Below are 25,120 nucleotides of genomic sequence, written 5' to 3'. Positions count from 1 at the left end.
TTTTATGATGTGTCTGTCTGCAAAAACCAGTCAAATGCAAAAAGTAGATGCATACTAAAAATTCCTTTGCATAATTAATTATATCATTACGGAGCTCACACTAATGTAACTTTATTCGTATATTTACGGCAGAGTAGAGTATATTTTTCCCAACTTCTACTCTTCCAGAGATTGGGCAACAGTCACACATCACACATCAACAGCATCTAAGTGGCCACCGCTGACCAAAGGCCACTTCTCACAGGGGGAAAGATTGAGCATTAAAATCACCACGCTTCCTCAATGCGGGTTGGCGATTTCAGATATATGTAATTAGAAACTATAAGCTCAGGTCTCCTTACGATGTTATCCGTTCTCTCACCGTTTGTCAGTAGTATCTGAATAATCTTAAAAAGTGCATACAACTGAAATCAATCGATAGCAAGTAGTGTGAAAATGTGAAATGACTACTTGAGCTGCGGACTATCTAGCGGGTTTACCAGGGCTCCGGCTCGAAAAGCAGGAGTAGGAACAGGGTGGTTTTTAGTTAGTAAGAAACTGACACTCCCTCTCGCCTCGCCCAAAGTGGGAGAAGTCATTGGATGATATTCCCCTCTCAAAAAAATTACCTATTGCCACAAAAAGACAATGACTTAAGTCTCGTAAATCGAGCTTAGACACAAATTAGAGTGAAATTCAAAACAGAAATGGAATGAGATGTTATCTCAATGAATTTGGGCAAACTTCATTTGGTCGAGATAAAATTTCAAAGATAAATTCACTAAATAAGCCACGGATTTGCTTTACTCTTTTTGTTTTGGCTAAAATTAGAAGCCTTATAAAGAAGCCTTATTTTTTGGGGCAAATGTTTGTTATAAAGTATAATGAATAGCCAAAAATGTTGGTGTAAGAACTAGATATTGTGTTTTCGAGTAATTTATGACTTAAGTAGCTTATTATGTTTTGTTATTAAAAACTTTGTTTATTTGACTGGTTTTTAAGAAGATTTAATGATCATCACAAAATATTGGGTAGGCAGAGGTGCACATTATGGAACACCATTAATGCCGCTATACAGTGTACCGACGAAATAACATTATATATGGATTTTGGTGAAGCAATCGTTATAAGATCAGCGATGTCAAATGACATAAACAATGATTCTTAACTTTCTTTTCGAACCAAAAATAAAAATAAGATTTCGTAAACCATCCTTGTTATATTGTGTTGAAAAAATACAACTATAGATTATGTAGTTACTTTATTCAATACTAGTTTGCCATCTGCCATCGGCGAAAAAAAATATCCCATCATCCAACTCAACTCATACCCTGTCTGTGTATTAAGTTTCACCAAAATCCGATCGTAAGTTTGAACGTGAATGACGAACAAATCCATCCAAACAAACAAACTTTCATATTTTTTTTTATAATATGACTACTTAGAAAATTATATAGATTTTAGGTATAAAAATCTCTGCTGATTTTTATGATGTCATTACTATTATCATACTATTCAATGCTTATCCGCGGTTTTTTAATCAATAAAAGCAATATCTGATTAGAAGAGTTCTCATTGAGATTATCGCAAATGGAATTATTATAAAACCACTTAGTTTAATAAGTACCGCGTAACATAAAAAGGTGCATTTTTAAAGGCTACCGAATCCATATTTTTTTTTTTTAGTATTTTAAAATATATCCACGACATAAATAGTAGCATATTTTCGAAAAATCCATACTAGTTTCAGTTTAATATACATTGTTTTTTTATAATAACTATCGCGCAGCTTAGTGTAGGCCGTCGCCATGTCTGCGCGAAGAGTCCCTCTGTGACACGAAACTACTAGAGCTTTTCTGCATTAATTTACGATAGTAAACCGCGATTTAAAATATATGTGTTACTATAAGATCTTAACATTTTTGCCCTTCACAAATTTTGAGTAGGTAATCACAATACTAGTCTCAAACTGGCTTACATAATACTAGAATCATTATAACTAATAACCTAACAATTAATCAAATTAGCACCTCACACAATTAAGATAATACATCAATTAGTCGATTCCGAGTAATTTACATCAAATATTAGGTATCGATAAATTTAATCGATTGATGAATGAATCAAACTAGTCGATTGTAAAATAAACAATATTTCGACCAGTCTATTCCAGTTTATTGACTATAAATCTTATTTATTTACATTTAAGATTCATTTTAGAATAATAATAGTGTGTAGTGGTGTTGATGGTGTTGTGTATGTCTGTGTGAATATTTTTATTAGAATCAAAATGCTTTGTTTGCTAAGGATAGTATAAAGGAAGTGAAAAGTAAGAATTTGTTAAATTAAAATTAATATTTGCTTGGTAACTTTTGTCTTTTTTTAATGTCTTGTTGAAATTGAAAGTTAAAAAAAAAGACTAATGACAAAATGTTTTTTATACCACATTTTTTATTTCATTCTTCATACACACAAATGTGTTCACAATGTGGGCTTGATGCCGTAGGTCTTTTCTGCCATTTTCAGTTTATTATTTTGTTATTTCTATGTCTAATCATCATTGAGCAAATTTATCTAAGCTATAGCAATAGGCACGTTGAACATTACCTTTTATTAATAAGACCCTTATCTCCGACACGACCTGCGAAAGACAAAAAAAAACATTAATCAAAATTCAAATTCACACTTTCAGAATCTCCAAATTTAAATTCGGTTTGCATTTAACGACGTAGTAAAAACATTATCTGAAAATGTTTAAATTAGGCATTTTTTTCTTTTAAAATGGTCGGGTGCACTGACAAATCCGTTTATCATTTTTATAGCTCTTTCACGATCATTTGTCTGGCGTAATTTAGACAAGAGATGGGTAGGTCAATGGTTTCTGAACATTGGAATTGAAAGAGGTTAAAACAATGACGAAATGTTGCATGGTTGTTAGTGTTAGTGTTAAATGATAAATATTTCTTTGTCAAACAGTTATGCGAGTAAGCCGATAACATAATAATTAATTTAGTATGTCTCACAAAAATTATAATAAAATGACAAATATCTCATTTAATAAGAATCAATGGCAAAGGAAAACAATACTAATCTTTGGTAAGTACTTCTTGGGAACAGTAATAGACGACAACTAGTGAAATTCAATACATTTATTGAAATGCGAAAAACTAAACTTTATTATGAATTTAGTATGAAAAAAGGTCCCGCAATTCTTTCCCCGACTTGGGAATCGAACCTGAGACCTCTGCGACTACTCGTCCAACGAGTATAGCAACTCGACTATAGTCCTGAATGATAGATCACATGGGGCTTGTAACATACCTCGCCTGCCTCTTCACAGATAGGTAATGTTTGTTAAAGACAAAGGGGTGACAAGATTTATTACATTGTCATTAGTTTTGACTGCCTCGATGGTCGAGTGGTCGCAATTGCGACTGCCGGACAAGGGATCTCGGGTTCGATTTCCGGATCGAGCAAAGAATTACTGGGCTTTTTTCGGTTTTTCGAAAATTTCTCAGCAATAGCACGGAGTCTGGAATTGTGCCCAGTATATGGCAATAGGCTCACCCTCTATTACATGGGATTTATAACACAAATGGTGAAAAGTGAGTATACATTGTACAGTGGCATTACATGCCGTAATGTGCACCTCTGCCTACCCCTTTGGGGATAAAAAGGCGTGATGTTGTGTTGAGTCATTAGTTTGAAATGCAAAATAATTCATACTATAATGTCGTGTAAAAAATCGGGTCATTAGACTAGCTAATGTTTTAGAACTACTCACAGTTGAGCGCGTTTTATGTTTTCTCCTGACATTAGACTAAGTTGTGCTTTGTAAATGTTACTTGAGTACATTTCTTTTCTATGACTTTGATGAAGGAGAGTAATTGCTCATATGAAATGAAATTGAAGCTACTATTTGGCAATAGTTTGCTCCTTATTCCAATACGACGAAAATACACCTACTCGTGCACAATAAATAAACCTATTCCAATTTCATTGACACAACGAAACACAACGCAAGCGTTGTTTCACGTCGGTTTTCTGTGAGGTCGTGGTATCACTCCGGTCAAGCCGGCCCATTCGTGCCGAAGCATGGCTCTCCCACACTTAAACTGTACTTTAAGGGAGCTGCGGACTACCTAGCGGGTTTACCGGGGCTCTGGCTGGTCAAGCTGGAGTAGGAACGAGTTGGTTTTTAGTTAGTAAGAGTCTGACATTCCCTCTTGCCTCGCCCAAGGGGGGAGAAGTCATAAGATGATTTTCCCCTTCAAAAAAGAAAGCGAACCGTTTTTATACACAGTAATGATGACGAAGATTATAAGTTACCTAATAATCTACGTCGGAGTTAACCGAATGAATTTCGTTCCTCATTTAATCTGGTTACGCCGCACATGCGTGGTTTCCGAATTAGATTTCCGAATCAGGAAGTTCGGATTCGTTTTTCCATCAGTTTACTAGGTTTCCTAATTACGTTTCGAAATTAGTTACGAGGATGATTGAAATCACTGCGTCGTTGGTTGAGTGTTCGCAAGTGCGACTGCCGGACAAAGTGTTTCGGGTTTAAATTCCGGGTCGGGCATAGAATTTCTGCGCTTGTTTCTATTTTTCGAGAATTTCTCAGTAGTAGCACGGAGCCTAAAATTGTACCCAGTATATAACCATAGGGTCACCCCCGATAACATGGGATTTATGACACAAATGGTGAAAAGTGGGTGTACATTGTACAATGGCATTACGTGTCGTAATGTGCAGGTACACCTTTACCTACCCCTTCGGGGATAAAAGGCGTGACATTGCACATGATTGAAATCATTAAGAGCAAATTAATACCACAGACGTTGTTATTATCGTTAATAATAAAAATTTGTATAACGATAAAAGCAGTCCAAACAAGAGTTATTACAAAAGCACAATCTAGGCCAAACCACACAATCGAAATTTTTCATACCAATTACTCCCAAAATGTTGAAAGAAAATTAATGATCCATAAAAATATTTTTTTTTCTAAAATCTGTACGATTATTTTGTACCCAAAGCGTGGCTATTAAATTGGACTCCCTAATGTTCAAATAATAAATGGTTTACGTTAGCACAAAATGTACGTAGTTTCGTACATTCAACCACATTTCTGTGGCTAGAAACATGATGGGAAAATCACCTATATTTGTTAGCAAATAAAGGTGAATTTGGTGGCAATATTTTTATCCTATACGTGTGGTTGGTTGTACCGTTTTATATTTAAACTTCGGGTAAGTGGTCAGCAATCTACCTGAACAGGTTTTTATATAAAAAAATCTGGCCATTACTCTTTGAAAAACCTTTTGTGCTCCATATTGATCCTCTGTGTTTAATGTTAGGTTAAATAGAAGGAACGCTTTTCTATATTTTATAAATTTTCTCTCAAATTTTGTAATAGAGGTATTGTTCTTGTTTCGAACCTCAATGTATGTGTACTTTCTATATTTATTAATTCAGGTAATTCATATTAAATTAGTGTGTTAATAAGTACTAAAAGTACAATAGGCTTGGACTTTAGACTGTTTTTATTGTATACCTTATTTATATAGGGTAGAACCAAATACTTAGTAGAAAGATAAAACATTATTTATTATTTCATAAATTATTTCATGAATTCTAAATCAGATAACATTGATCCGTTACTATATATTAGCCAAATATTGTTATAGTCTAGTCAAACAAAATAAAAAATAAACAAAATTGACACCAACATACAATAAAACTACGGCAAAACTTCTGTCAAACCCATATCATTACTGACTTTACTAAAAATTCTGGTAAAAAAATTAAATACAAAAATCTAAGAAAAAAATCCACCTATCATTTACATTCAATTAAAATAGCAAATTACATTACCTTGGACATCGACATAGCAAGCTGACCCTGACAAAAGTATTACAAAAATTACATATATAAATTCATAAGTAAAATCTCTTCAAGGAAAATAATGTTTTTCGTCAGTGCTATAAAACAAACGCTTAAGAATAATTTTAATACAATCTTGTCTTATTTTAATGTGCGATTTGATCATATACGTGTGGCGTGTTAGTGGTTTACATTCATTACAAAGTCTTAATATTGTATGAGTAACCATTCAATATGTCATAGACTGTACGATCGGTGCGATAGCTGGGCAATCGGCTATCGTGCAACGGATAGCAGGTTTGAATTCCAAACGGAGCAACTATTTGTGTGATCCACAAATTGTTGTTTCGAGTCTGGATGTCATGTGTATATGAAATTTTATGTTTTATGTAAACGCACCTACAAAATAGGAGAAAGTCCTACTAAGTAATAGTAAAAAATGTATAGAGTACAAGGCAAAGTATAATTATTAATCACGACTACTCTTTCGATGGGTATCAGTCCGACCGACCGTCCGGTCGACCAACCGACCAGCATCAGTGTCTGATAAAACTGAACCTTTCATACTACAAAATGTTCGCCTGCCAAGCAAAAATACTGTGGAAAAACTTCTTATTTATAGAAACCCATGTAATATATGTAACAGTAGACTGTTAGTTATTTAGTAGTTACTCAAACCTATAATCAAAAAGGTAGTCAGTAAACACAAATCCCAGAAATACTCACGAAAAACCTACCGTTTAACTAGATTCCCGAATAAAACGCAAAACAGAAAATCTAATCCGAGATTTCGGGCCACAATCTCCGAGACTGGTACCATATCTATTTGGTGAACGATTCCTATTGATTTGCGGACCCAAACTTAATAAAGTTAGGGGTGCAACACACGGAAAAATGTAGGACTTCCAAATGGATAACGTCGGGAAGGGATAGAGTATTAAGCTATCGAAAACTGAAATCGAGGGATCTTTTGCAATTGGGTTCTGACGAGCCGTCCTTTGGTTAATGTTGATGAGGTATATCTGGGTTATGCTAATCTTGTTGATACATTTTCTGTAGGGTAAATTAAATAAACTGCCTCCTGGAATAGTGATAGTAAGATTAGGTTTTGATTCTGACTTTTGGATTGGATATGAGTATAATTAGACTGTTTGACGTCAGTAATTTAACTATTAATTGAAGTAAAGATTTAAAAAAAGTCTTATGAGAAAATATGTAAAAGGATAGTGTGTGAAATTCTACCACCTTAAAATATGTCATAGTATAACAAAAGCAGGTATAAATATATACCATTAGAAAATAGTAGTATTATCTTTAGAAAGATTTAACATAACAAAAATTTTTAACTGACTTGAAAAAAGAAAGAAGTTCTCTGTTTGACCTGTGCATATGTATAGGTATATATTTGTGCGTGATTATATCGCGATTGGTCATTATTATGCGAATTATAAAAAAACCATTGTTACACTTAGAGTTAACATGCATTTAAGATCCGGTCAAATAGACACCTATCACTATATACATACAAGTAAATCAGAACATCTCCTAAAACTAATATTATTTTGATTCTAGGTACAGATATTTCTGGAAGTCATAATTATAAAGATGCTTAGGTTGAAAGCTAGTCATTCATGCGAAAGCAATTGAGACAGAATTACAAAACCGCTTAACAGATTTTGGCACATTTTGGTAAAGAGGTTTAAACCTCAACGCTCATGTGGAGTGGTGTGGATTATTTATTTTTCTTTTCCGGGCGTTAAAGAATATTTTTTCAAGTAAAGTGATTAGCGCAAAGAGGTTTTGCTAAACCTCTCAGGGTAAAGTAAGTTCAATAATATTGTGGAAAACATAAAATCTCAAATTGCACACAATCTTAAAGATTGACAGTAAAACTTAATGGTTTCGAATATTGAGTTATCTTAATCGTACTAAGATTTACAAACAGATACATTACCAGGCACAATTTGATTGCTTATTGTAAGAAATTTTGCTTTTCGATAGACGCTTTACATGGGCCCAGTTCACCGACAGTAGGTTCTACTTACATACACACCAAATGGAGCTCATTGTATAAGTAGATTATTAGGTATTTCTTTGAAAAAACGACGAAAATTTTAAATAATAACTAATCTCAGTATATACACAGCGTATTTTAAAACGAAAACCAAAGCCCTATCCTACTTTAAAAGCACCAAAACTAACCTATACAAAGATCTCACGATTCATAGCCGAAAGCAATCTGCCGGCTACATCTTACATCTTATATAACTCAGCCTTGTAATTGCTACGGGGATCCCTAATACGATCCCTAACTCTCTTTGTGTTAACGACAGGGCTGATGATGATTGGAAAAACTAATTCTGTGAATCCTGATGTATTTTCGGTTTTATGCTTCATCGTCTACGTGTTTATTAGAACTTAGAAGTGATTGCTGAGGCGTTTTGGTTGAAAATAAGTGCCTAGTACTTGGTAGTCACGTATTTTAATTTTCGGAAGGTTAAGTTGAAGTTCGGACAAGATTTATTGTAATACCATCATATTATCATATCGAAAGGAACTAGAAACTTCTTGTTACGCTTGACTAATGAAAACAGAATATTTAATATAGCAATTAACACTAACATTTCATTAGATTTTTAGTTTTAATTCCGCTTATAGATGTATTTTTAACATGCGATGTGCAGCACTGCCCACCCTCCCGCAATTAAATGCTCATGCAATGCATTTTTAATTGTTGCACCTCATATGTTTTTACTAAAAATCTAAAGCAAAGAAACCGATTCTATTCTATATTAAACATTAATTAAATCAGTATTTGAAAAAAAGTGTGATAAAAAGACAAAAACATTTTTAAAACAAGTAATTTACAAAACATAGTAATACAATATTCTTAGGTCCTTTTTCTTTAGACATAGTTACAAATATCAGGTTTAGTTGACGTGTTCATATACGTCAAGTAAACAATAATAAAAAGCATGACCTTCAAAAATGCAGTGTCAATAACCTAAGAATTCACTCACAAACAGACAATAGGACGTTAAACTAAGAACTATGTAATTATCTCAACTATTCATGTAATGTTTACATAACAGTTAACATCTGTGTTATTGTTAACAACAGTTGCAGTAATTGTTCCTTATTGCAGTTCTTTAGAGCAACTAAGTTGAAAGGTTTTTTTTTTATGGTATAAGCCGGTAAACTAGCGGACGGATCACCTGATGGTAAGCAATTGTCGTGACCCATGGACAGCCGAAACGCCAGAGGCATTATAAGTGCGTTGCCGGTCTTTTGGGAGTTAGGAATTTTAGGGTTGTTGAAATCGGGGTTTGGAAAGTTTGAGAATTTGGGCCTCCGGTAACTTCACCCACACAACGAAACACAACGTAAGCCTGTTTTACGTCAATTTTCTGCAAGGCCGTGGTATCACTTCTCCCACACTTAAAGTTAGTAATAAAATAATCACATCAACCGTATATAAATGGCCATTGCTGACTAAAGGCCGCTTCTCGCACGGAGAAGGTTTGAACATTAATCACCACGATTGCTCAAAGCGAGATACTGATTTCAAATTTATAATCAGATATTATAAGATCAGGAAATCTACTCTGATTTGACAAAACACAAAGTTTTGTCCGAAACTTCGTAGGTTTCCTACTATAATTTTTTTTTTTTTTCAAAACTTTGTCCTAAAGAACGAAGTTTGAGACATTTTGACGTTAAACCCTACTCTAATTCAATTTAAGAACGAACGAAAATTTGAATTTGACAAATTATTGTTCGAGATTTTAATATCATTTCGACGATACCAAAATTGTCATCGTTTAGTTTTCGAGTAAGTGCGGTACAAACTGTTAATAAATAATTAAAATAAAAAATAGCTAATCTAGAGGACTGGCTGAAAGAAATCACTTTCATTTTCAAATATTTTTTTGACTTTCAATAGAGCATTTAGAACTAATCAAAACAAACGAATCGACGAACATTTTATTCCCGTCGGGATTCTTGACATTTTGTTTGATGGAAATGTCACAACATTCTTTAGACGGCATACTATAGTAATAGTAATAGCGCTATGCTTTTTACTCGTCTATATTTCACGTGCACTGTGCCGTGCCAAACTGTCAATCTCTCAATCAATCAACATTGGGTATGAACGTCAGGTGCCAGCTGATTTTTTGAGTTCACTTTTCACATTAACACTTCCTATCAATTATTATTTTATCATTTGTACTCCGTTCTTCGCTTCGTTGCTCAAATCTTCTCCGTGTGATAAGAGGTATTTGTTCAGCAGTAGGTGCACTTATACGATAATGATGCGGACTACCTAGCGGGTTTACCGGGGCTCCCCGGTTTAATAAACAGGTATAGGAAGGGGGTGGTTTTTAGTTAGTAACAGTCTGATACTCCCTCTCGTCTAGCGAGAGGATTTCCCCCTTAAAAAAAGCATCACAGCGTATTGTTCCATAGCTTGCTTATGGGCAGACGTGCTCCACCGTAGGCCGCATCATCACTTACCATCAGGCGAGATAGCGGCCAAACGTCGGCCCATTTAACATTAAAAAAAGCTTCTACTTATTTTCTTAAAATTAGGACTATAAGATACATAAATAATTACTTAAATCGGAATTATATATTTTGGGAAAAACGCGTTTAAACATCCGAGCAAGCAAACAGACAAACTTTTATATTATGAATGTTATATAATTGTTGGCAATATATTTTATAATGAAATATTAGATACGGGTATTGTTGAATTGACATCTTAATGATGCTAATAAATAATACCTGTCATCGATTGTCAGCGTTTGTGAAATATGTTAAATATTTTGTATTGTGTTTTAATCTTACTTTAATTATACATATTTGACTGGTATGCTGGCTGAGTATGACTTTTTCATGGTGTGAACCGGTAAACGAGCAAACGAATCACCTGATGGTATGCAATCGCCGCCGCCTAATGGACACTTGAACACGTGCATTGCTGGTCTTTTGGGATTAAGGAATTTAAGGATTGTTGGGAATCGGGATTGGGAATTGGATCTCCGGTAAATTCACACAACGACTCACAACAAAAGCGTTGTATCACGTCGGTTTTCTGTGAGGCCATGGTATCACTCCGGTTGAGCCGGCCCATTCGTGCCGAAACATGGCTCTCCCACGACTATGAGTAGTTACGACGGGCAAGCACAGTGGTCTTAGATCTTGGGAAATAGATTACTCCCTACTGTTTATCCAAATAAATAAATAAAATGTATTGTGTCTGAAGCTAGTATTTTTATATATAGTGTCATTGTTTTGCACACAAAAAAATAATATCCATTGCAAAACAAATACTCTCGTTAATATTTACAAAGATGTCGTTCGATTTTATGTTTAAAATATTTAGTTCTATTCAATATTTTACTAACATGGACTGTCAATTGCAGATGGAACAACTTTTAAGGCTGTCGATGTCAAACGGACATCACTAATTGGGCCATGTGAGTTACCTTTTGTCTAAAAAAAAAGAATTTCAATATGGAATCATATGTGACTGGAAAATCCTTTAAACTGCTATATGTGCCTGTATTTGTCGATATCCTACTACTCAAAAACAATGACTAGATTTTAATTGAGTTGTTTTCGAATATTGAAAAGTACTTAATCACCAAAGGAGTAGGTACGAAAGAAATATTCTTCTCAACTCACCTAGACTTGAAGACGGACAAATGAACCTTGTTGTCTTCATCGCACAAATAGACTTAATGGTGTTTTTCTACCAAAGATGTGCTATGCTACGTTTGGCTTCCGCCAATCATATTTATTGGTACACAATACTAACACTTAGCAAATTTTTTTTATATGGAAAGATGCAAGCTATGTATGTGTGCTATGGATGGATTCCCTACTATCAATGCATCGCATATTAGAACTGCGCATCGTCCACGCATAGCTTCTTTGAGACTGCTCATCTTCATAACACATCTTACTCGCAAAGCTACATACTACAGCTTAATATCAGTGGAAATAGTCACATAGTTACACAGTTTAGCTACTACATCTTCGTAACTTAGCTACATAGTATATCTTTGGAGGACATGTAAATGTTAGGGAATATTGGTACAAATTCACTTCCCTAGCAACAAATGATAGTAAACCTATATACCAAATAGATTATATACATGAGTAATTACATTTGTCCTTTAACAGTTACAGCATTATACAACACAATAACCATATCATAGAATTGAGCTGACCACAAATCCGTGCCAAAATTACACCTGTGTGAAATAGGCCGTCACAATCCGGTCATAGGTCACTGACCTTTCATCACTCTTGTCATAAATAGAGTTGATCGTTATAAAAAAAAATTTTTATGGAATAAGAGGCAAACGAGTCGACGCCACCCATGGACACCCCCAAAGCCAGAGGAGTCACAGGTGCGTTGCCGGCCTTTTTAAAAAGGAGTATGCTCTTTTCTTGATGGTTTGAAAGTCATATCGGTTCGGAAATACCGGCCACGACAGCTCATTCCACAGTTTTGCTGTGCGAGGCAGAAAGTTGCACGAGAAGCGCACAGGCGTTACAAGTGTTTACTAAAAACATAATGTTATAAACAGATGGTTTTACTACTTCGTCTATCGTTTGCTTGTCTGTGCATCTTGCAAGCATTTTTCATCTAACATGGTCCATATAATTTGGTCTCAGTTGATTGTCACTATGAGAAAAGCTAAGCAATAGTAGTCTGAACTTACTCCTTTTATTTGTTATCGAACCCATCTTAATAAATTGCGAATAAACTATTTGCAATAGTGGTCACTGAATGACTAAAATAACTAAAAGTTAAATATGTATATTAGTCTGGACAAATAGGAATTTCGTGAAATTCCTATAAAAAAAACGATACACATACTAGTGTGCCTACAGTTAGCAACCGAATATAAGTGATATAATTAGACTTATAAAAAAAGTAAACAATAATTTTAAGAGACGCAAAATTAAACATAAACTATTAACAAAATGTACTACTAGGAGATCTAAGGACGGCGAGCAAGGGTAGCTCGCCGCGCGACCAGAACCAGACCCGTGCGTGCGGCGCTTCGTATTTCCGCGCGCGCCTCAAAGAGCCATCAGACCACCACAGATGGGGCCTAGAAGAGTTGATGCCTGATCCGGAGCTGCGAACTACGGGCTTACCGGGGCTCCAGTTCGAAAAGCGGAACGGAACGGGGTGATTTTTAGTTAATAAGAGTCTGACACTCCCACTCGTTTCGCCCAAAGCGAAAGAAGACATTGGATCATTATCCCCCTTGAAAAGAAATGGAAATCTGAAGGTCTATTCGACGTTTATGGCGAAATTATATAAAAATGTGTTTGTATTTATAGCTGTGTATATTAAGGTGAATGTTAAGACAAAGGGCCTTTAAATTAGGTCAATTTATTTTAGTTAAAACCGTTTTGGTTCTCTGCCAGATATTAATGGGCAATTTACTTTATAGTTCGCTTTGTTAAAAATATGTCAATTTGTTTATTAGTTTAGTGTTCTCGTGGCTAATAATGTTTGGTTGGAATTTAGTAGTCTGAGCCATTTCTTTCTTGTTTATTTATATTTCTGGTAGACGTGTCTAAGTACTTCGTGGTTCGCTTTCCATGTAGTGCAATCAAAGTTTTATTGATTTTGTCGTGACATAAAGTCGAGTGATCATAACAGAGTACTATATTTTTTTTTATTCTGGTTGGGATGGCATTTGGCTACCTACTGGCCTGATGATATGGGTGTTGATGGATCACGTTGATATGAGCAACCTCGAGATTTGAAGACACCCAAGCTGTTTTTTTCGACGTTTTTATCGTGTCGGTCTACCGTCCCATCGGGTTTAGAGAGTGAGGAAACAGAGAGTGCACCTGTGTTTGCGCACACACTTGTGCATTATAATATCCCCTGCGTTGTTAGCTAGTCTAGTTAGACAGACTGACTATATCGGGAGATTTATTACGCACGAGTTGGTGCGGTGGCTGGGTAACCGGCTGCCGCACAACGTGTTACAAGTTCGATTCCCACACAAAGACACTTTTATGTGATCCACAAATTGTTGTTTCGGGTCTGAGTGTCACGTGTATGTGAACTTACGTGTTTGTAAACGCACCTACGACACAGAAGAAAATCTAAGATAGGGCAACGTTTTAAAAAAATGTATATCTCAAAGCATTTCACTGCCAATAACCTCATTAAACCAATGCCACTATCACACAGCATGAGTTTATTGACTTTTAATGGCTATAAAACAAAATATATGTTTAATTGTTTGATTGTGTGTACACGTACTTATGAGTAACTCGACACCATCTGTTCCCATAGAGATTTACAACTGTGCTAACATGTGACGTTAGTGATAATACGTACCTACATATTTTATTATTTATAGGTGCAATATAAATCTAACTGAGGTACCGTCTGATTGTTTTGTTTAATGAAATTATTTTTAAAAGGTTTTATTTTGCTTGGCCTATTTGTTTGTTTGGGTCAAATCTAGTAATTGGAATTCCTCCCCTTCCTGACGACAGATTGATCTGATATCTTATTCTTGATGATCATATTTATAGGTACATTAAAATCGTTTAATAAAAAATATTTTTATGAACGACTAGTTTAAGATGTCACCGTGGTACTTTTGTTATATATTTTATTCTTAAAACTAATGGAAATAGGAAATTGATATTCCTATTCTCACAAGAAGAAGGTTTGAGCATTAATCACTACGCTTTCTCAATGCGGGTTTTCGATTTAAAACTTATAATTAGAAATTATAAGCCCAGGTTTTCGATCGACGATGTTTTCCTTCACCGTTTGTCAGGGGTGTCTAGATAATCTTAGAAAGTACATATAACTCGGAAAATTCACATTAATGACTACATGCCGTTGATAGTGTTTAAGCCCGCACTCATGCATGAGAAGCGAGCTCAGTCAAAATAAAACCGAAATAAAAGAATTTGCAAACAAAATCTTATGTAAAAATCGGTGGTAATGAACTTGCAACCTTAATGTATGTAAAATTAAAAGTGATGATTGAATAAACGGTTGGTATCATTAGCATACAATTTAAAATGTAAACACACATCGGCTTAGTAACGTTATTGTTACACCAAATTAACGCTTGCATTCGTTTAATAAATTATAATTACTATGCAGTACAATGTATTTATATTGTAATCGGATTTTATTAAATACTAGTTAATATTTTGCTTACAATGGACTTCTTTCACTGATTTTATATAATACATTTTTTTTATTAACCGACAAAAAATGGAAATTCTTAGCTTGACCTGTATGTTTGTGCGCGATTATCTCAATTTTGGCTGATTCGTGCAGTTTTCAGCTTAGTATTTTTCAGATTAGGCACTTTTGTTCGCACTTTAAATTATGAAAGCAGTTCCTTCTTATATTTTTTAAAGGGAACTGCTCATCATTCAATGGAGAAAAATATAGGTGAATACTAAATGTGTCATATAAATTAATATCACAAAAACATGTCGCTTAGATCAATTAACCTTTCAATCATCGATATAGTAATAAAATCGCAATCACAATATCCAATAGTCATAACACATTTAATTTGGACAAAAACGAATATATTTTTTTATCAAAATAGATAATCCTACAGTAATCGGCTCAACGTGATAGGAATATGGAAATGAGATACAATAATACGCCGAATTTCTCGCTAAGGAAAAAATATGACAAAAAAAAAGGAAGGAACGCGTAAAAATGACAGACGCGCAAAGCGGCGGGCGTAACGTAGAAATGATTAGGCTATAAGCCATTTGGTAAATAATAATATTCGTACGAGTCTACTAGGAAAAGGGAAAAATAAAAGTTTATTGCAGTTTCTACCTCCATTTTATGTGAGTGAAGCTTTTGTGAAACCCTGTTTTTAGGTTTGCTGCTGTACTTAATGGATTTCTTCGCCATATTTTTCCGTTAAAGCATTTTCAGTCCTAATTCTATAGACGGTAGGTATGTATTTAGAAAAACTTATTTTTTCAACAAATCCACTAGAATTATATTCTACTACGAATATAGTTCAAGTGAATTTGTACTTTAATCTAATAGGTATAGGTTTCCAATTTCTGTAGATAGCATTTTGATTGATTGTCTTATATAGATTTTCATTACGTACAAGATCATTAAATAGTAATTTTATGTCGAAAACACTAGTAATCGCTCAGTTCATTCAAGATTAATCGGTTTATCCGTTTTTGACATCCATCAAGAGATTTCTCTTAATTCGATTTACTAAATTATTTTTTTCTTCATTCTCTCTTCAAGTTCAATCAACCATAAACACTTACAATATAATAAATTAATAGATGGTCCAAAAATAAATGACACACCCAAAACGCTTCAGAAGCTAAAAATAACAATAAATAACCCTCCTTCTGGCGCAGTCGGGTAAAAAGGAGGACAAATAAAAAAAAAGAATTCAATAAAAAAATTAATTCAAAAAATGGAATTCTTGTACCAACAAAAAGGCCCCCATCTATCAAGGAGCACTTTATCACTAAACGTAGTCGAGTTAACGCAATTAATGTTACTCACAGAAGTTCCACTTCGCTCCTAGAGAAAACGTGCTAAGTGAAAATAGAGTAAGTTTAAACTTGAGTTTTGAGTTAAAAGCAACATCATACGAGGTCCCTAGTGAATATGCATTTGCATTCAGTTTAGAAGTTCCGTGTATAATTAAGATGACGCTTATGAACGACCTGGGATGTGTTGGTTTTGATATATTACTGCATTATAATATTTGTGTATTGGGATGCTTTGGGAGGATTGATTTAAAGATATTACTGTTGCAAGAACTGATTTGTGGCGGTTTTTCTCTTCGAAGAAGGAAACAGTAGAAGACTTGAAAGAAAAGAATACTGTAGAGAGAAACAGAAGAAAATTAATTTACTGTGATCCAAAATTTGATAGAGAATTAGAAGTAAAAATAATAGTGACGCAATTTTATTTAAAGGCAATCAAGTAGTATTAGTAGTAAGAGTAGTATCACTAAAAGTATAATTGTAAAAAATATTATATATATTTTATATAGGTACAGCTTCAACATTGGTCTCACAAGAAAACTTATTCATTCAGTAGTATAACAATCAGCCATTTGTTTATTTATTAAATCTCACCTTAAAACTACCATTACAGGCTTCCCCAATGCGATAGAAAGGCCTCAGTGTATTCTTCCACCACAGATGTGCTATGCTACATTGCTGTAAATGTGTTTGGTTACCACCAATCATATTCGTTGGTAGTCATAGCTTAGCACTGGTGAAAACGGACTCACCTAAGCTATGTTTTTTATATGGAAATATGCGTGTTATGGATGGCTTCCCTACTATCGATACATCGCATACTCGAGGTGCGCATCTTCCTCGCACAGCTACATAGCTTAGTATCGGTGGAAACGGTCACATAGTTTCACAGCTTAGCTATTACATAACAAAATCATAAAAACATTTTCAACTAAAATTCTCGACTTTAAATACCTTTGTTTATCTCCAACCATATTTCCGACGTGTTCATCTCTCACAACTTTTTAACGATAACAACAACTATCTACATTGTAGAACTCAATCTTGTTGTTCGTAACATTGAAAAACATTGCACTATCGGTCGATACTACACGTGCACTTTGCAATATATTCTCACATCACGTCAGCTGTTGTTACTGCCACGCTAACCTACGTTTCTAGTGCATTTTTTTAAGTAAAATATAATGTATATTTAGTAATAAAAGTTAATATTATATATTTATGGTCGGTAAACTGCGGACGGATCACCTGATGGTAAGCAATCGCCGACGCCCATCAACACCCAAAACACCAGACATGTCTTTTGGGTGTTAGGAATTTAAGCGTTGGGGAATCGGTGATTGGAAGAATTAAAAAGGTGGTAATAGGTCCTCCAGTAACCTCATTCACACAACGCAAGCATTGTTTCACGTTGGTTTTCGGTGAGGCGATGGAAGCACTCCGGTCGAGCCGGCCCATTCATGCTGAAGCATGGCGCTCCCACACTTATATTTTGGGTTCTCCGTCATGCTAATTTAAAAGTCATCGTTGATAGATTTTATTCAGCAGCAGATGTATTTGTGTCTCATACGATGATGAGAAGTTGTCTTTGGGTTTTGGGCACTCAAAATGTTAAACAATTGCATGGATTCTGAAATTTTGTCTGAGGTAAGCGATAGACTCACCCTTAATCGTAATAAGACTTATCGTGTTTTTAATCATATAATCAGGCAATTAGAAGGTAAACCATAAACACACCGTTTTGTATATCTTCAAAGAGTAAATAGATGCGCAATTCCCTTGTAGTAAAGAATCATGATAATAGTATATTATGTTAAGGGCAAATAGCTAGGTGTCTAGTCCCGAATAATTGTCAAATGACGAGCACGTTTCGGTGTCAGCTGTAACCACAGAGCCATCATGGCTTCTTGTGTCATGTTATATACAATTGGGTACAGAAATAATTTAATATATACACGTGTTAGATGAATATTATTATTGTCTAACTGATGTGTGAAAATAAACAGTGCAATAATAATCTAAAATCTAAATGCTTTCTTACGATGATATTTTATTACTAGCTTCTGCCAGCAGTTTCGCCGTACTTTTTACTCTACGTTCCCGTGGGAACGTTGTCTATGATTTATTTCAAACCATAATCTATCCCTGTTCTAAATTTCATCTTGATCCTTTCAGCTATTTTGACGTAAAGGAGCAAGTAACAAATATACATAGAAACTTTCGCATTTCATATATTACTAGGATGATCCGCTGAACACATTTCAGTCTCATAGACGTGATTTTAATAAGGATACTTATTTTTATTTCATAATTTTTATTACCAGAGAAAAAAAAAGTATTTCTAATAAAATGTGAAATTCGTAAAAACCTGATCATATCTAAACATAGATTTAGCTTCTTTATATATTTAAAGAAATAAATTCACGTACTAAGCCTCAAATTATATTTCCAAGGTTACAATTTGGTAATTATACTTACAAAGCGGATATACGCGATAATCCGCGATAAATTCTTTTTAGACTTTTATTGAGATTTAACGGGATATAAACCGCGTCCTATTCTTAGCTCCAATCAAATCTCTTTTGTTTTATCAGCAAATAGTTTGATTGCCAACTGCTATCTTCGCTCACTTTTCCAATTACGCTTCGTAAAATATATTATAGATGTGCCAATTGCCAAGCACGGGAGACAATTTTATATCGTCGTATCGTCACGCCTTTTATCCCAGAAGCTGTAGTCAGAGGTGTACATTACAGCATGTAATGCCACGTAATGTACACCTATTTTCCACCATTGTTTTAAAAATCCCATGTAACAGAATGTGTCTGTTTACACTTATGAAGCCATTAATTTGGGACACCGTAAGCTGGTCCAGTTAGTCCACACTAGGATTTTCTCTTATAATATTGTAGGTGCGTTTACAAAAATACAAGTTCACATACACATGACACCCAGATCCAAAATATCAATTTGTAGATCACACAAAGAGTTACTCCGTGTGAAAATCGAACCCGCTATACGTTTGGCGGCAGCCTAACCGCGCTAACCTAGCTAGCCATAATCTAACCCCATTCCTCCATTCATGTAACACTTCAATAACACCAAATATCATCGTCAGTAGTTTTCACTACGAGCAAAACCAATTTCAACCATACCAATTTCTATTACTAACAAAGTAACCATCTGTCGAGATATTATTTACTACCATTTTATGTGTTCCCATTGTAGTGTGATGTAATTTCGCATTTAGTTTACAAAGTTGAATTTGACTTCATTACACTTGCGAATATTTTTGACGTGTACCTTGTCTTAGATATTAGGCACATGGCGAAGTATCTTGAAATTGTAATATTGTATTTTTTATGGTATAAGCCGGTAAACGAGCAGACGGATCACCTGATGGTAAGCAATCGCCGCCGCCTATGGACCCCCGAAACACCAGAGGCTTTACAAGTGCGTTGCCGGCCTTTTGGGGTTAGAAATTTAAGGGTTGTTGGGATTGGGAAGATTAGGAAAGGGGATGATTGGATCTCCGGTAACCTCACTCATACAACATAACACAACGCAAGCATTGTTTTAAGTCGGTTTTCTGTGAGACCGTGGTATCACTCCGATCAACCCCAACCATTCGCGCGAAGCATGGCTCTTCCATACTTAATAAAGTGGTGATTAATGTGAGTTTTTATTTTTGAATATCAACTATTGCCATGATACATAGTACCTGTAATTTCAGAATTCATTCTACCATCCAATAATTAAGAAATTAAAATATTTACATACTAAAATTACATCCTCATTAACGTTTTAATCTAACATCTAGTTAGAGTATACTAAACAATGACTTCTTTATAAATATGCTAAATTATGACAATCTACATGTTCTGCAAATAAAACATTAACCTGGTATACATTTGTTTTGTGTAAACAATACTTTAGACACACGGTTACGCTTCGAACTTGAGTATTTACATTGATAAGTATTTACATGTTTAAAGTACTACTTTAAATATTTTATGTTTGTTCTCCTTAAACCTCTTGTCTCACGTAGGTTTAGCGACATTTCTGTTAAATAGATAGATGGTAGATAGATAGAGATCTACCTCATACCATATATAGATAGATAGATAGGTTTATACTTGTAATATAGATTACCTTTGAGTTGTTTATTCAAATTCTTACTCAATACTACCAAAAATTTGGGTATAGAATAATTATTTATTTTACATATTTTTTCATCTCCTGGTCTTTACAATAAAAACCATAATTTAAAAACAGCTATTTTAATGTTTCTTTTTTCTTACTTTATCTTAAAATATAAATACGTTGCATGGTCGGAAATAACTGCATTTTTTAACGGTATACTAATTCACGTTATTCAATCACACACTTCCTTTTCTTTATTATTCAATTTACATACTCGTACCATCCAATATATCATGTCTAATCTGCTCTTTTTCTTTCATTTCTTTAATTTTCTTCTCATTTTCATTAATCCCTCGTTCAGCCACATTGCTTTTATTTTCATTACAAATCCCGTAATTCAAAATTATTAATTTAAGTCCGTATCTCATTCAAATCATGATAAACACGGTCCACGATTCGAAATCTTCGTCTGAAAGTCAATTTTCCTGTTATATACGATCGAAATTATGACCAAAAAATATTTCATAACATCACAAAATTAAATTTCATCAAAAGGAACGTATTTCTTGGAATCCATTTTGTTCGTGGCTTGATCAAGTTCGGTATAAATTGTGAAGTATTCGCTTTTCTCCAAGTAGGTAGCTACGTAACTATATGTATGGTATGATATTAATCTTCATTATACATACATTTTCAGTGATACAATACAATGTTATGGTGGCTCGGAGGTTTAAGACGCCCGCTTCTCATTCATGAAGGAGCGGGTTCGCAACCTACCAACGGCAAATACTAACGTGACTTTTTCCGAGCTATATGTACTTTCTAAGATTATTTAGACATCACTGACAAATGGTGAAGGAAAACATTGTGAGGAAATCTGGGCTTATAATTTCTAATTATAAGTTTGAAATGGCCAACCCGCATTGAGCAAGCGTGGTCATTAATGCTCAAACCTTCTCGGTGTAAGAAGAGGTTTTTGGTCAGCAATATTTGTTTATAGATACCATTAATAAAATCAAAAACTGGATTATTGACAGTTAATACTTTAATTAGTAAGTCGGTATTATGAATGGAATAACTTAATTAACTCGGCCAATGACCTGTCAAGGTCGACAGTAGATATTATAAATATATTATCCACATATCATATATTTCTTTCACCTTTTTTGTATCTTTCTATCGGTCAACTAGGATTGATTTTTTCATGGAAACAGTCATCAATAAATTAATTAATACACCGTATCGAGGCTCTGTGAAGTGGAGATAAGTAATTAAAATATAAATGGGTAGATACATATTGAATGAAAAGGCTGATGACTAAGTTCAAACGCAATGTCACGCCTTTTATCTCCGAAGGAGTAGGCAGAGATACCGCACATAATGCCGCTATACAATGTACACCCACTTTTCACTATTTCTATTAGAACTTCTATGTAATAGAGGGTGAGCCTATAGCCATATACTGGGCACAATCCCAAACTCCGTGCTTCTACTAAATTAACTTCTTTATTTTATATATTAACCTCAAGATCACGTGATTCAAATTCACAACATCACAATAGACCACTTAAACCAAAACAACACACACGTTAAAATAAAAACTTCTAGACTACCGTAAACACAAAAACATTTGCTATTCTACCCTTCAATCTAACTCAACTTCTACCCATCTGTTTAACTGTTTAACTTTAGTGTTGTTCAAATTAAATTTACAACATAGAAAATTTGCCAACGGTATCTAATTACAGGTTGTAAAAGGCCCAATTGTATCCCTTATAATTAAATAAGGGTTGTACCTAAATCTATAAGCGTGTGCACAATGTAAGGTGCTTTAGGATTTCTATCTATAAATTGCTTTGGGAGTTGCTATTTCATAAGCAAATCCGAAAATAGATAGTTTGTGGAAATTGTTAATAGATGTCGTTGTTCTTTATTTTTCAATATCATGAGTTTTTTAGAAGATCATCATTAAGGTAGACATTAAGAATGTTTTTGCTTGACTGCACGGTTGGCGCGGTGGCTGGACAACTGGCTGCCATGCAACGTGTATAGAGTTCGATTACCACATGGCGCATCTCTTTGTGTGATCCGTCGTTGTTATTGTTGTTTCGGGTCTGGGTGTCATGTGCATGTGAAATCGTATGTTTGTAAACGCACCCACGACACAGGAGAAAATCCTAGTGTGAGGCAACGTTATTGAAAAAAAAAAATATTTCCAGCTATCTATCAACCCAAATTAAGTATGAATTAATCATCACGTCTCATAGAAAATCTACAACAAATACAAAACCTTCTTCTTCGATACTAAAGAACGATTCTATATTCGTATGTAGATAAATATCTCAGAAACTGTCCAAACTTTGAAATTAGATATTGAATTGATACGTATCTGTTGTCAGTCACTTCTAAAGATACGAATACATACGATGGGGTACCCTTTATTCTTAGAAGTAAACACCTTACACGTTTGTAAACAGCGTAAATTAATATTTGGACTGAAGTTGGTGGGATCAGAGACTGCCTCGTTGGCCGAGTGGTTGCAAGTGCGACTGCCGGGCATGGGGTCTCGGGTTCGATTCCCGGGCGAAGTATTACTGGGCTTTTTTCGGTTTTCCGAAAATTTCTCAGTAGTAGCACGGAGTCTGGAAAGTGTCCGGTATATGGCAATAGGCTCACCACCTATTATTACATGGGACTTACAACATATATTGTAAAAAGTGGGTGTACATTGTACAGTGGCTTTACATGCGACAATGCCCACCTCTGCCTACCCCTTCGGGGATTAAAGGCGTGATGATATTTATATTATTATATATTATTTTTGTTTATAAAATATGTCATATAAATATTGCTATAACCATCAATGGATATAAAATTTGAGCTCTATAAAAACTAATAATAGCACAGAATAAAATTAGCTTCTCAAAGCACTTTAAACGAATTTGAAACAAAATATATTTAGCCAGTTATCGAAGACAAAAATACATTTCACTAAATCGCTTCGGTAGTTAAAGAGATTAGCACGTTCAATCAAACTAAAATAACAAACAATTCTCGACTTTAAATGTAATACTAATACAGATTCAAATATAAATAGAAATGGAAATCCGTTCAGCAATAATAATAATAATCTTTCTTCACTTTGTAGTCGTGTTTTGAAAATAATCTATACATATAATAAAATCGTAGAAAAGTGCTGTCTGTACATTGAAAATAAAAATAAAAAAAATAGCAGGGGTTATTGTTATGTCGATGTCGAACCCAAAAATGTAATTAACTTTTTTTTTGTCTGTTTGTCTGTTTGTCTGTTTGTCTGTTTGTCTGTTCGTCTGTGCGCGCTAATCTCAGAAACGGCTGATCCGAGTTGGATGCGGTTTTCACGAATATATTGTGGGATGCTTAAATTTACATTTAGTGTTTGTTTCATGTCAATCGGTTCATAAATAAAAAAGTTATGTCAAATTAAAGAATCACGTCGAACATTCTATGCTTATACCATTAATCTCCGCAACTATTTGACGGATTTGGTTGAAATTTGGTACAGATATAGTTTAGAACCTTAGAAAGGACATAGATATATTTTTATTTCAAAAATCAAAAAATAAAAATAAGAAATAAATTATTTATAAATAATTCTATGTCGATCGTTACACGACTTCGGTTCATGTTATTGTTTTAATTTATCGAAAAAAGTAAATAAATAGTAAAAAGGTATCAAAAAATTATATCAATATAATAAAACATTTAGTACAAAGAAAATGCTCTAACGGAGTATAGATAATTCTATGTCGATCGTTACACGACTTCGGTTCATGTTATTGTTTTAATTCATCGAAAAAAGTAAATAAATAGTAAAAAGGTATGAAAAAAATAATATCAATATAATTAAACTTTTAGTACAAAGAAAATGCCCGAACGGAGTATAAATAAATAATCCAAGTTGTCTTTATCCTCGATAGATGGCGTTGGGATCGAAATAGATCGCGCTATGGTTTCGTTACATTCATTTGGTTGGGTATCGGCCGAGCGCTTCGGTACTATCGTAGAAAAAGTGTATTATCAGTCGTATGATTATTTGTCTGTAGTGGTCCTGCTGTTTCGTATATTCTAAATTGGTTTCGTTGTATTTGTCAATTAATAAGTTTATTTGTTGGGTTTTCCTGGTTTTTTGGTTAACTATTTAACGTAGGTTTAGTTTGATATCGATTATTAGTAGTTACTGTAGTTAGTTTTTTTAATAAAATTGTAAGTCTAATTTTTTTTTTAATTAGATTAGATTTAAGTCGTTTCTTTTAAATTATTTAGTTTAAGCTTGGTTATTATAGCATAGAGGATAGGTTGTAATATAGTTTCTTTTTTAATTGTTATAAATTCGTAATTCGTAGCTTTCTTTAGTTTTAAGTTAGTTTAAGTCCGTTTTTAAACTATTTTTTCAATGCCCTAAGTGAGTATACATCTATTAAATTCAAACGCAGAGCTCATTATGTTGATTTTTGAAGAGTTCCCTGGAATATCTTCCACATCTCATTTTTGAAGAGATCCCGCGAGA

At 34.1% G+C, this 25,120-nt stretch overlaps 1 protein-coding gene across 1 annotated transcript in view; it reads right to left on the bottom strand.

The window, feature by feature from the left end:
• LOC118270382 (octopamine receptor beta-2R) overlaps positions 1-25,120 on the bottom strand; it is a 206,815-nt gene that overhangs the window by 171,677 nt on the left and 10,018 nt on the right. The window contains exon 2 of the mRNA XM_035585956.2: positions 2,587-2,620. The gene's annotated coding sequence lies outside the window, so the exon portion shown is untranslated. The remainder of the gene's footprint in view (positions 1-2,586; positions 2,621-25,120) is intronic.

This window comes from Spodoptera frugiperda, chromosome 13, assembly GCF_023101765.2.
Source record: "Spodoptera frugiperda isolate SF20-4 chromosome 13, AGI-APGP_CSIRO_Sfru_2.0, whole genome shotgun sequence".
NCBI lineage: Eukaryota > Metazoa > Arthropoda > Insecta > Lepidoptera > Noctuidae > Spodoptera > Spodoptera frugiperda.
Note: the sequence above shows the minus strand (reverse complement) of the source record. Positions and strands in the feature narration are given on the sequence as shown.